The following is a 13,103-nucleotide window of genomic DNA, read 5'->3' as shown; positions in this document are numbered from 1 at the left end:
GCATAAAATGGTTAATCTCCTCATCGATGACTGCCGGATAATACTTCACCTAAATCACTACAACACAGCAACGCCGTTAGCCTCGCCACGGGGAGAATGGGGGTTCTCTCCGTGACCACCCTCTGGCGTGAGAATAAGTACAGTGATCTGAAGAAGATGAAGTAATAGTAAAGACTAAAGTCAGTGAAAGTGAATGAATAACTTGTACCTGAAGCCTCTTATTTATAGCCGAAGGTCTTGGCGCTTAAAATATAACGGAGAGGTTAACGGAATCTTCTTTTCCGTTTGCAGTTATCTCCCCATCCATGCACACAGATCGTGGGTTGATCGACGGCTGGGGAGGTGCCACGTGGAAAGTGGTTTTTTCTAGATTGCATGCCATCATCGTGCAATTAGGAGATTGCTCAAGATATTGCCACGTCACGTTCGGTTGCAACCAAATGAGGCCTTGCACGATGGGCATTTATTGCTTCTAGAAGATCTACAGCTATGCACCTTTGATCAGTTGCCACGTGTCTAGTTAGTTATAATAGAAAAGATTCCTTTTGCTTAAGTCCTTACTTCTTCATGCGCGCGGATATGTTTTGGACTTGTATTTAATTGTTATACCTTCAAGCTTCATTGTACCCTTGCGTGGGCCCGCGCAAGGGTCTTAAACGGATACTGACCTTTCCTTATCTCCGGCGTATGGTTACTGCGGATTGATCTTCCAAATCTGTTTAGATCGATCGTGCGAGACGCGCTAGACCTGCTTTAAGATGATCTTGGAGCATAATGATAGTATGGTCCTCTGCGCCTGGGCAAGGTTTTTGGGACCATACCCCTTTAATTCCCCCAGTCCAGTGGTGCTCCTATGTGCAAATGGCAAGTAGGTGGAGCACTGGACTATAAAAAGTGAAGTGTGCGCTTTTGCTGTTAAGAAGTGATTAAAGTTGTGTCGTGCAGGGTACTAATAGAACTTCTTGAAGAAGATATCTCCTTTCCTTCGGGATAAGGTTTTCATGATTTGAATTTTGAAAGAGCTGACTTGTGATAGACAAGTTGGTGAAAGGTACTGTGCAATGATGTCGTCTGAAGGTTGTGTGACAAGCTGTCAATAGTGTCAGACGTCAAGCATTAATGGGACGACACCAGTCATGATTGTCACGCGTGCGTGAGGCCTCTTGCCATTTCACCACTCGCCCCTTTATTGCCATGGTTATCATGTTTCCCTGAAAAAGGGTTGTACGAATCCCCAGGGCATTCATTGCGATGGGTATATATACCCCATTGCTGCCTCATCTTCCAAACACTTGCCTTCAAAAAACCCTTTCAACTTCGTCTTTGATTCTGCAATTTCATCACCATGTCTACTAGTGAAAAACCAGAGATTCCCGTAGAAGAAGTGTCTTCGTCCTTGCCACCATTAAAATGGTCTGAAGAAACCTTTAATGGGCTAGTTGCAGGCTTCAAGTTTCCACCGAGCTGGGACGTTGTATACCCTCAAGAAGGTTAGACGGCGGCACAAGCACCGGCTGGTTACGTCACTCTATTCTGGAAGTATTTTGTCGATGGTAACTTCCAGTTACCAGTTACAAAGTTTTTGCTCGAGGTGCTTAGTTATTACCGGTTCCACTTATCATAGTTACACCCGATGGGCATGGTTCGTATACATCATTTCGTATTCCTTTGCCAATCGATGGGCATCCAACCAATGGTTGATCGATTCCGAGTGTTCTATCAACTGCATTGTTCATTAGGCTTCTATTCGTTCTAGCAACGTTTGCCGGGAAGAAAATTCCGCTTACACCACCTAAATCACATCATGAATGGAAACCAAAATTCTTCTTCATCAAATCGGGGTGATACCTTTGAAGATGGAGTTTCGAGGTACGGATGAGATTCCATTAGAGACCATGGATGCTCCGGTTGATGAAGTATGGTATCAAGACATCATCTCCATCCAACTGCCAGAAAGAGCACTAGTTGCTGCAAAGATGAGTTTGCTATGGAGAGCAGATCGTCTTGACAAGCCAGTGTACATGGAAGGTAAAAACAGTAAGTCAACCATTTCTTGCCTACACTGTATGCGTGAACTGCAATTGTTTTTAACAATGGCTCTATTGCAGGGGTTGTACTGTATGCAGTGGCTTACAAATTGTGGGGAATTTTGCACTTCCCAAGGACGAAGATTTGCAGGCGCAACCTGCTCCTGGTGCTGGTAAGCACTTGCCCTTACATATCTGAGTAATATTGCAATATTACTCTTTGCTAATGTTGTGCTTGGGTAATATTGCAATATAACTTTTATCTTCCTTTTGGTTAGGTGAGTTGATAAATTTAGGCGTAGGCCCTAATTCGAAGAAGAAAAGACGCGCAGCTCCTGCCACCACTGTGCCCAAGAAAGCGGATATGCCAAAGGCGGATGTTCCTAAGGCGGAAAAGAAGAAAGGTATGTGCCTTGTATCTGACTCTTGGTGTAATTACATAGCGGTGTCTGATTCATTAGAGGGTCTTGCGCTTATAGGTTTGAGGAAACCTAAGGCGGAGCCTCAAGTTTCGGCGGACATTCCTGCATCGAATCCGGACGATCCGATTGACCTGGATTCTAGTCCTGAGCCGTTAAAAAGATTGAAAGCGGATAAAAGGAAAAGACCTGAAGGTGGAGCTGCGGCACAACCTGTGACGAAGATGGCGCGGAAGAAGATTGGCAAGAAAGGCAACCTGGATGCTTTTGCTGCAAAGTTTTCGCCAGGTGAGTTTTTTTTCTTAGGCTTACGCCCACGTTATATAACAGAGTAATCATTGTTGTTTTGTGCAGAGAAAACTAGTGCATTAGTTCAGACGGATACATTATTCTCGTTCTCTGATGATCGTGTTCCATCCCCACCCCCTGAGCTTAACAAAGAAAACCTAGAGGGCGAGAAGATTGTGGAAAAAGAAGCAGAGACGACTGGTGTGGATACGCCCAAACCAGCTTCTCCAACAGTTGTCATGGTCACAACAGTCCTTGAAAGGGGGAAAACTATTGTTGATGAACCACCGATAGTGATTGCCCCATCTGCCTCTGCGCATACCTCTGAACCTTCAGAGGGGAATGTGAAGAGAGATGAAGACAAAATTGAACATCAAGAATCTGAAGTGCATGATACTGAGGAAGAATCTCCAATTCGCCCGAATGAGACTCCAGGTGATTATTACTATCGGTTATATACGGAGAAAAAACCTACTGATCTTCACACTCCTGTTTGGAAATTGAAGCAAGGTGATACTTTTTCTAATTATCAAGTGTGTCGGGAATGGTTTCAGGGTGCCTTTCCTCATACTGAGATTAAATTCCAAGAGGAGCAAACACATGAGCGCATATACCGTGCATATTTGCAAGAAACTGCCAGTGCTTCCTCAACCAGTCATAGGATTATGCGCGAATGGCGCAGTATGCAAAAAGAATGGGAAGCCTTTGAAGCTTCAAAGAAAGAGATTGCCATTGAAAAAGCGCAGATGGTTGTGTTAAAAACTAAACTTGAAGCCAATAAAGCCAAGTTTGAAGACGAACAAAAACCCAAGGAATGGTCCGCCGTGGGTTGGAAGAAAAAGGCTGAAGCCGAAGCTGCTCTTCTTGAGGAGGAGCGCAAGCGCTAGAAAGAGGCGTGTGAGAGAGACAATAATGAAAAAAGAACCCTTCAAAACGAGGCAGTTAATCTCAAGGCGGAGAAACTGAAGAAAGAGAAAACTGATGCTGAGGCTGTCGCGACTGAAGTCCGGTCTCACCGAGAGTGAAGTGAACAGAAAGTGGTAGAAACTTGTGCAACTCTTGCTCTTAGAAATAAAGAGATTGCGGAACTTACCTTCTTATTGCTTGTGCAGGAACAGACAAAGGCGGAGCTTGATGCTGCAAGAAAAGACTTGCAACTTGTGTAAGTGGAAAAAGATGAAACAGCTCACCGCCTCTCAGAGACTGAGAAGAAGCTTGAAGATGTTGAAACGGCTCGAGTGACTGCTGAGAGCCTGGTGGAGCCTCTGACTAACAACATGTTTTGGATGCAGCATCATGGGGTTATAAATGTAAGTGCCTGAAACCCTTCTTATTCTTTTGAATAAGTTTGCATGTAAACTTATTTTCTGATTTTCCCTGCGCAGATCACGAACTCGATTCTGAACTCTATTGAGTTGGATGAATCAGTTTCAAAGCTGATGGTGAGAGTGCGCCATGATGGCTATGCACAGGGTTATGAAGAGTGCTCCCTCCATGTCACAAATGCATTGAAAGTAGATTGGGATACCGGTCGGTCTGCCACTAGCGGGGTTAATACTAATGCGGCCTTTGCTACTGCCAAAGAAGAATATAGTAAAATAACCTTAGATTGCCTGCGATGGACCTGGTGACCGATGCGCTTCCGCAAGAAAATTATGTGGATCGGCTGAAGGAGGTTTTTCCTGATGAAGCGGACATCTTCGGAGATGAAGATGTGGTTTAAGTATTTGCAACATGTGGTAGTTGCTTTTGTACTGAACTATTGGGACGTTGATTCCCTTTTGTTGTAATAGTTAGTGCACTCGTGCATATATAACTTACGTTTTGTTTGTAAATATACGTATGTTTTGATTACAATATCTGCATGAGTACAATTGCTTTGTTTAGGTGAAACAAATAAAGATGGTATAAGGCTCATGTGTGAACATAGGACTAAACCTAGTGTAGTAACTTGTAACTACATACTATTCATGAGACTTGTTTAAAGTTACCATAATGTTTTTGTGCTTACCAAAAGTAATTGCACACATTTGTAACAAAAGCATAAAAAAGGATCAATGTAAGTAACACACTTTTGTATTATAATTGATAGGGCGCAGAGGCCAAAGAGTACAAAGATGTTAAGATTACACTAGGAAATAAATAAGATATTTAATTTAATTAGCGATCCTTGTGCTATACTTTGATAGGCACATGAAGCCTAACAAGTATAAAGGACGTTAAGATTACATGAAGCATCTGCGCAGTTGCTGCGCGTTCCATGTCTAAGGGACGTCGGTTCCATCTAACCTTCGTAGTGTATAAGCTCCTTTCCCAAGAACTTCATTGATCACATACGGCCCTTCCCACTTGGGCGCAAGCTTTCCTGAGCGTTCAGCATTTGAAGCTTCATTGTCTCTTAACACGAAATCCCCTGGTAGGAAAGTACACACGCGGACCCGCGCGTTGTAATACTTTTCTAACTTCGACTTGTATTTGGCCTCGCTTATAGCAACATTTTCACGCCGTTCTTCTAAGAGGTCCAAATCAAGTCTTCGTTCTTGCTCGTTATTATGCTTTTCCATTGCCAGCATGCGCGGTGAAGGAAGGCCAATTTCAGCGGGAATTACGACTTTCGTTCCGTAAACAAGACTAAACGGAGTTTCACTAGTGCTAGTTTTTGGGATAGTGCGATGAGCCCAGAGGATACTAGGCAACTCATCCACCTAGCCACTTCGCATCGTTCCCAACCTTGTTTTGATTCCATCAACAATTTGCTTATTTAACTTTCGACTTGGCCATTGACTTGTGGGTGCACCACAGAGGCAAAGGTGTGCTCTGTGCGCATCTCTTTCATCCACTTTTGTAAGTCTTCAGATGCAAAGTTAGTACCATTATCTGTGATGATGCGCAGTGGCAAGTAAAACCGACAGATAATATGTTCCCAAATAAACTTTTGGTTAACCATTGCGGTGGTTGAAGCCAAAGGTTTAGCTTCTACCCACTTGGTAAAGTAATCCATAGCCATTATAATAAATTTCACAACGCCAAGCGCATCAGGAAAAGGACCCACGAAATCGATTGCCCACTGCTGAAAAGGCCAAGCCGTTGTTACCGGGACCAACGGATTTTTAGGGCGCAAGGTTTTTGGAGCATGGCGCTGGCATGATGCGCATTTGCGTAAAGTTTCCACAACATCTAAGTGCATACCAAGTCAATAATACCCTGCGCTCATGATTTTTGCAACAACCAATCGTGGACTAGCATGTATGCCACATAATACTTCATGAATTTCTCGAGCTAAGTATTGCGCATCTTGCTTATCAACACAGCGTAAGAGATGACCCAGATATGACTTCCTGTATAGTATTCCATCTAACATCTCGTAATTCAATGCTTTGTTTTGAATTTTCCTTGCCTCCGCCTTCCCTTCTGGAAGAGAACCGTGCTGCAGGAACATAATAATTGGGGACATCCAGGATGGATTCCCAATTTCTACTAGATTCACATGGCGTAAAGGCACAGATGGGTTTGTGAGGATCTAAATGTGCACTTCTTTAGCTAAATGCTTGAAACTTGTGGCTGCTAACTTGTTGAGCGCATCCGCATGTTTGTTTTCCCTGCGATTGATATGAATTACTTTGAAGGTTTGAACCTTAGCAATTAAAGATTTCGCCTGTTCGAGGTACAGAGCCATTGTTTCACCCTTCGCATCATAGAGACCGTTGATCTGTCTAGCGACTAATAAGGAATCAAAGTGCGCCTCTAGATTTTTGCTCCCATTTTTATTGCTCGATGAAGTCCCGCAAGGAAAGCTTCGTATTCCGCTTCAATATTGGTGCTTTTGAATCCAATCTGATGGCATAAGTAAATTCATGATTATCGGGACTGACTAAACGAAGACCAGCCCTTGCGCCACGTCGTTAGATGCACCATCTGTGTGTAAAACCCAAACACTATCATTAAACACTGGGACAGGGTTTTGAATAGCTTCACACTCTTGAATCTTATTAACCGGAACTTCAGTAACAAAATCGGCCAAGACCTGACCTTTGATAGCTGGGCGCGGCTTATACATAATCTTGTGTCCTCCCAATTCAATAGCCCATTTCTCCAATCGGCCAGCAACATCAGGTTTGGACAGAATTTGGCTCAGGTGATAATTTGTAAGAACAGTTATGATGTGACAAGAAAAATTCCTGCGCAGCCTGCGCGAAGCATGAACTAGTGCTAGAACGAGCTTCTCCATTATTGAGTAACGAGTTTCAGGATCAGTAAACATCTTACTCATATAGTAGATCGGTGTTTGGATTCCATCTCGCTCTACTAACAATACTGCGCCGGCAACAACATCGGATGCAGAGAGATACAGAATCAACGGTTCTTCCCGCGGAGCTGTCAAAGTTGGTAACTAAATTAAGCACTCTTTGATATCTTGAAAAGCTTTTTCAGCTTCTGGAGTCCATTGGAATTGACTCTTTTTTACACAGTTGCGCAGCGTGCTTATGAAAGGGAATGACTTAGCAGCATAATTTGCCAAAAATCAATTAAATGCAGCAAGTCGACCAGCTAATCGTTGCATTTCTTTGATAGTTGCTGGTGATGGCATGCGCTGGATAGCTTCCACTTTCTCCGGGTTAACTTTAAAATCGTCTTTAGTTACAATGAAACCCAAAAATTTTCCCTCCTCCGTACCGAAAGAACATTTTCCTGGGTTTAGCTTTAAATTGACCTTGCGCAAAGAAGCGAAGGTGCGCTCGATATTCTTGAGCATCAAATGTTCATCAGGGCTCATAATGACTAGATCATCAATGTAAACTTCGACTGTGACACTGATATCATCTCCAAAAACTTTATCCATTAGACATTGATATGTGGCTCCCGCATTGCGGAGACCAAAAGGCATCTTTGTATAACAGAAAATACCTTTCTCCGTTGGAAAAGTTGTTTTATCCTCGTCTTCCTTTTTCATCTGAACTTGATGATAGCCCTTGTAACAATCCAAAAAACATTTCCAGCGAAAGGAAGCCAAAGAATCTACTTTCTTGTCAATCTCTGGAAGAGAATAACAATCCTTTGGACATGCTTTGTTAAGGTCCTTGAAGTCAACACACATGCTCCATCCGCCATTGTGTTTTTGCACCATCACTGGTTAGCCACCCATGTTTGATATCAGACCTCACGTAATATACCTGCTTGAAGCAGTTCAGCTACTTGTTCATTCATCGCTCGAGTCTTTTCTGGACCTAGACTGCGATTCGCTTCTACCAGTGTTTAACCAGTGTTCTACCACATCCCTTGGTACACAGTCATATCCGCTAGAGACCATGCAAAAATATCCATATTCTGGAATAAGAGCTGTTTAAGTCGTGCGCGAATTGCTGAGACATGGCAGGTCCTAGCAAAATAGTTTGCTTAGGGTATTTACTGTTAAGTACCCACTTCTCCAGTTCATTGGAAGAAGATAGCTTTGCAACTTTTACTGGAGGTTCGTCATCAACAAACATGATTTCCTTTCTTGTATACAGGATTGCTACACCTGTTTCTATTGGGAAACCACAAGCAGCGTGTGGTATGGAAGTAATCATGCTAAATTCTCTTTGTGCACGCCTACCCAGCAAAACATCATAACGAGATGTAGCTGGCATTACCATTAAAATGACTGGAACGGTGCGCGTGTGCCTTCCATCCGAGAGCATAACATGGAAAGAAATCTGACCCAGCGGAAAGACGGCTTCATTGTAGAAACCAGTTAACGGGAAATCAACTAGCTGTAAGCGCGCCTTATCCTATGGATCCAACTGTTTGAAACATTGCTCATAAATGATATCCATACAACTTCCCGGGTCAATAAACATATAATCAGTGCGGTAATGACCAAAAATACCAGTTATCACGACTGGTCGTTCTTCTTGTGGGCCTGCAGGTACAACAGGAAAAATCACTTACTGCTCACGCCAGCGCTCATTGTGACTTTGATTGTGGCTACGCCTGCGCGATGGACCACTTTGAATCATGAATGTTTGTTTCGTCTTCTTATTGCTTGGACCTCATCACCACGGTTGATTTGGCGAACTTCCTTGCGCACATTTTGCACTAAGTGAGTGAGTTTTCTGCAATTAAGTACCTTCTCAATCTCAGAGCGCAGGCTGATACAATTATCAGTTGTATGACCCGTATATTTGTGATAAGCACAATAGAGATTTGGATCTTGACCCTTCTTATTCTTCATTTGTTGAGGTTGTTTAAACTGATGATTTTCCGTACTGAAAACCTCCGCGGGAGTTTTTGTTAGAGGCGTCCACCGCCTCTCACGATTTTCTTGCTTGATTGCCTTTTGAGCAGCAATCTTGTTGATGGTTGCGCGAGCGTTTGTTGAGGAGTACATGTTCTGACTAGATTCCTTCCAATTCTTCTTGAATTTTCGACCATTGTTTTTGCTCATATCCTGCGGACGGTTCTGAGGTAACGGAGGTTGGTTGGAACTTAAGTTGCGCTCAGTTTGAGCGTAAACCTTGGCTACCGCCATAAGTTTTTCCCAGCTTTTTGGTAACCCTACACTTCCTGATAAGACTTTGATCATCTCGTCACAGCGTACAGCATACTTGAACTGTGCACGAATCAAATCTTCACCAACATCACCAATCTCAAGGACCTCTTTGTTATATCGCGTAATAAAATCTTCCTGACTCTCGTCATCTCTCCACCAGATGTTCATGACATATGCGGAGTCTCTGATAGATCGATGTTGCTGACTAAAATGAACTAAGAATTTATCCTTGAGATTATTCCAGGAAGTTAGTTTACCTGTTGGTAAGTTGTCAAACCAGAGGCACGCATCACCTGTGAGGGTTTGAACGAACAGGTGACACAACATAGGTAACGTCCATCCTCCAATAAGCCCTCCGCTGGTGAACAAGCGCAAATGATCGTCTGGATCAGCCATGCCGTTAAACATCCCCATGTTGGATGGTAACTTCACACGTTCAAGGGGAGCCAACGCGATTTCCTTGACAAACTTAGAATTCTCTGCTACTTCAGCCGGTCGATAGATCAAATCATAATTATGCTCAGCCTCTGGGTTGTACACCGCACGTATCTTCGCCTTATAATCAGCATGATCCTTCTGTGAACCGCTTAAAAACACTTGTGCTATCACCTTCATCATATGTTTTATCATATTCATCGGTCTGGGTGTCCCGCTTTTGTGACGTACGCGGGCCCAGCCATGAATGTACAGATGCACATCTTTGAGAGTGTTACTCCTCCTGATAATCTGGACGCCTAGTGCCAGAATGTGTAGACTCATATCTGGTTCTTGACTGAGAATAAATCTCAGCGTCTCCTGCCGCTGTGTATGATTGTGAATCATAACTCAGCACTCGAGGTGAAGGCGAAGCTCGCACCTGAGTTGCAGGTATTTGCACCTATGGTGCTGCTCAAACCTGCAACGACACAAAGATTCCTATGAATCCAGGCACACAGTTAACAAAGACTGAAGAAGGAGATCTAATAGATGCAACACATTACAGAAGCCTGATAGGTACTTATTGCATAAAAGGCCAGATCTATGTTACCCAGTCAGTCTGCTTAGTAGATTCATGCATGAACCAAAGGAGCAACACTTGAAAGCAGTGAAGCAAGTACTGCGTTATATCAAAGAAATCAAAGAGCATGGAATGATCTACAAGAAGCAAGGAGGATGTAAGATCACAGGCTATAGTGATAGCAATTATGGTGTTAATACAGACAAAGGAAAAGGTACAACTGATCTAGTATTCTACTTTGGAGAATCACCTATAACCTGATGCACCCATAAGCAACAAATAGTGGCACTGTCATCATGTGAATCAGAATTCTTAGCAGCCACTGCAACAGCATGCTAAGCACTATGGCTTAAAAGATTAATAAGTGAAGTTACAGGCTGGAAGGAAGAGAAGATAACACTAAGGGTGGATAATGTTTCTGCGATAACACTCATGAGAAATCCAGTCTTTCATGGAAGCAGCAAGCACATTGATACACGCTATCATTTCATAAGGGAATGCGTGGAGAACGAACACATCAATTTGGAACACATAAGTGGAGAACTACAACGGGCAGACATACTAACGAAGGCACTAGTGTTGGGATTGAACCCTATCAGAGGAACAGATAATTAAAGCCAAAACTGGATCAGAGCAGTGGATCCAGAATAAGCAGATGTTTACATACAAGTCTCTCCCCTTGAAAGTGATTACAACAACTGATGACCTCCTATCTGCTGATCTTGCAAAGTGCTGACCTACAACTGTTGCTCAAGTAAAGATCTGATGGAAGACTAAAGTCTTGCTGATTCAATCTACTGCCTTGAGTCAAGCACTGCTGATCCGGACAAGTGTTGCTGGGTTCACAGCAGTAGAAGGTTGCAGCAGCTGTTCTAAAGTCTGTTTTGTAATAGAATGTATTAGCAGTAGTTAACACAAGCAGTGTCTGTATAGATCAGAGGTTAGAGTTTGTTAGGAGGTTAGATGTCACTTTCATGGTGACGTCAGCTAAGATGCTCAGTAGTTTGCAAGTGCCTATAAATAGTTCAGTACTTTGTACTGTTCTATCAGCTCTTTTGCATCATTCGTCTTCTTTGCACGAACAAACAACTGAGCTCTGGCTGAGGGGGAGTTTGCATTCATTCATCAATCATTGTAATCGTCGTTGAAATAAATTCAATCTTTCGGTTCATTGTGTAAAGATGTTTGATCAAAGTATTATTCTCGTTTGATTGTATGCAAAGTTTGTTTTCATCCTAATTCCGCTGCACACTCATCCACTTTCATCTTAATTTCAAACACAAAATACAATCAAAATCAAACTCAGATCCAACAATTGGTATCAGAGCTAGAACAGTCAAATTTGATTTAACAATCATTTTGACGTAAATAGTTCAGCTCAAAACAGTTGATACTGATCGTTTGTTCGTCGTTGAAAAACAGAGTAAGGATTAATCACCATTAAAGTTGATTTCTCAGTATCTGTAAAACAACAAGAATGACATCACAATCATAGGACGATAAAAACAACATCGTCTCGCTTTTTAAACCACCTATGCTAAAAAGAAATGAGTACAACATCTGGCAGAGGAGGATGGGTCACATCCTCGCTCAACAAAGCACAGGTTGTTGGAGGTCTGTCGTCTTTGGTCCCCATGTTCCTACAGTGCCAAGCGCTGAAGATGCCAAAGCATCTGTTCCAAAACCTATTGAAAATTATACCGAAACTGATTTTCAAAGGATTGAACTAGATGCTAAAGCATTTAGCATCATAGCATCAGCGCTGCCCAATGAAATATATGCTGGACTGTTACATTGTAACAGTGCCAAAGAATTGTGGGACACGCTTAAGGAACAGTTTGGTGGTACCGAAGAAGTCATAGAAAACAATAGGGAAATCCTGAACCAACAGTATGAAACATTTTGTCATGTTAAAGGTGAATCACTGACGCAACAATTTGAGCGTTTCAGTTCCTCAGGTCACTGCCAGAAAAATGGGACACCATAGCTTTTGTCACCCGAAATTCACCTGAGTTCAAGGATCTGACCTTGACCCAACTCCATGGTCGACTCCTGACCTACGAAAGGGAGTTGAACCAGAAAAGGAAGTTACAAGAGTCAGGAAAAACCGTTGATGATTATACATTCGGTAACACTACTCTTTTGGGTCAAGAAGAATCTGGGAGTAGTGGTAAGGATCAGAGTTATGATCACTTCATTGACATAACTGCTGGTGTAAATTTTAACAACCCTGATCCTCACTCTGCAAGTTATGCATTCACTGCAAACAAAAACCAGATGTCAGACAATCTAAGCTTTGAACTCAATGATCTACAGCATTTTGACCACACTGATTTAGAGGAAATGGACATCCTGCATCAACTGGCCTTGCTAAGTGTTAGAACTAGCAAATTTTATAAAAGAACAGGGCGAAAATTCCCAGGATTGCATGGGAATCTAAGGGTTGGGTTGGATAAATCGAAAATCAAGTGCTACAAGTGTAATAGGTTAGGACACTTTGCTAGGGAATGTAGGAGTCAAACTGCTGGCCCCATAATCACTCATCCTAGTTCAAACCCTAGACCTCAAAATCAAAACACTGTGCACTATGCCCAATATGCCCCGGCAACACAAGTGAACACTGCTCACTATGTTGTTGCCCCTGTGCCAGTACATTATGTCCAAACAGCTGCTCCACAGATCCAATATGTTCAAACCCCTGTCCCTCAGGCACAAGTGCAACCTGCACCTCAAACCACTGCTCCAGCAGCAGTACAACCAGATCAACAAAGTTTTTTCACTCAAGGGTTTGTTGACTGGAGCAGTATGCCTGAAGATCTTAGTGATGAAAATTTTGCACTCTA

The sequence above is a fragment of the Helianthus annuus genome, chromosome 7 (assembly GCF_002127325.2).
Source record: "Helianthus annuus cultivar XRQ/B chromosome 7, HanXRQr2.0-SUNRISE, whole genome shotgun sequence".
NCBI lineage: Eukaryota > Viridiplantae > Streptophyta > Magnoliopsida > Asterales > Asteraceae > Helianthus > Helianthus annuus.
This window is presented reverse-complemented; position numbering follows the sequence as displayed.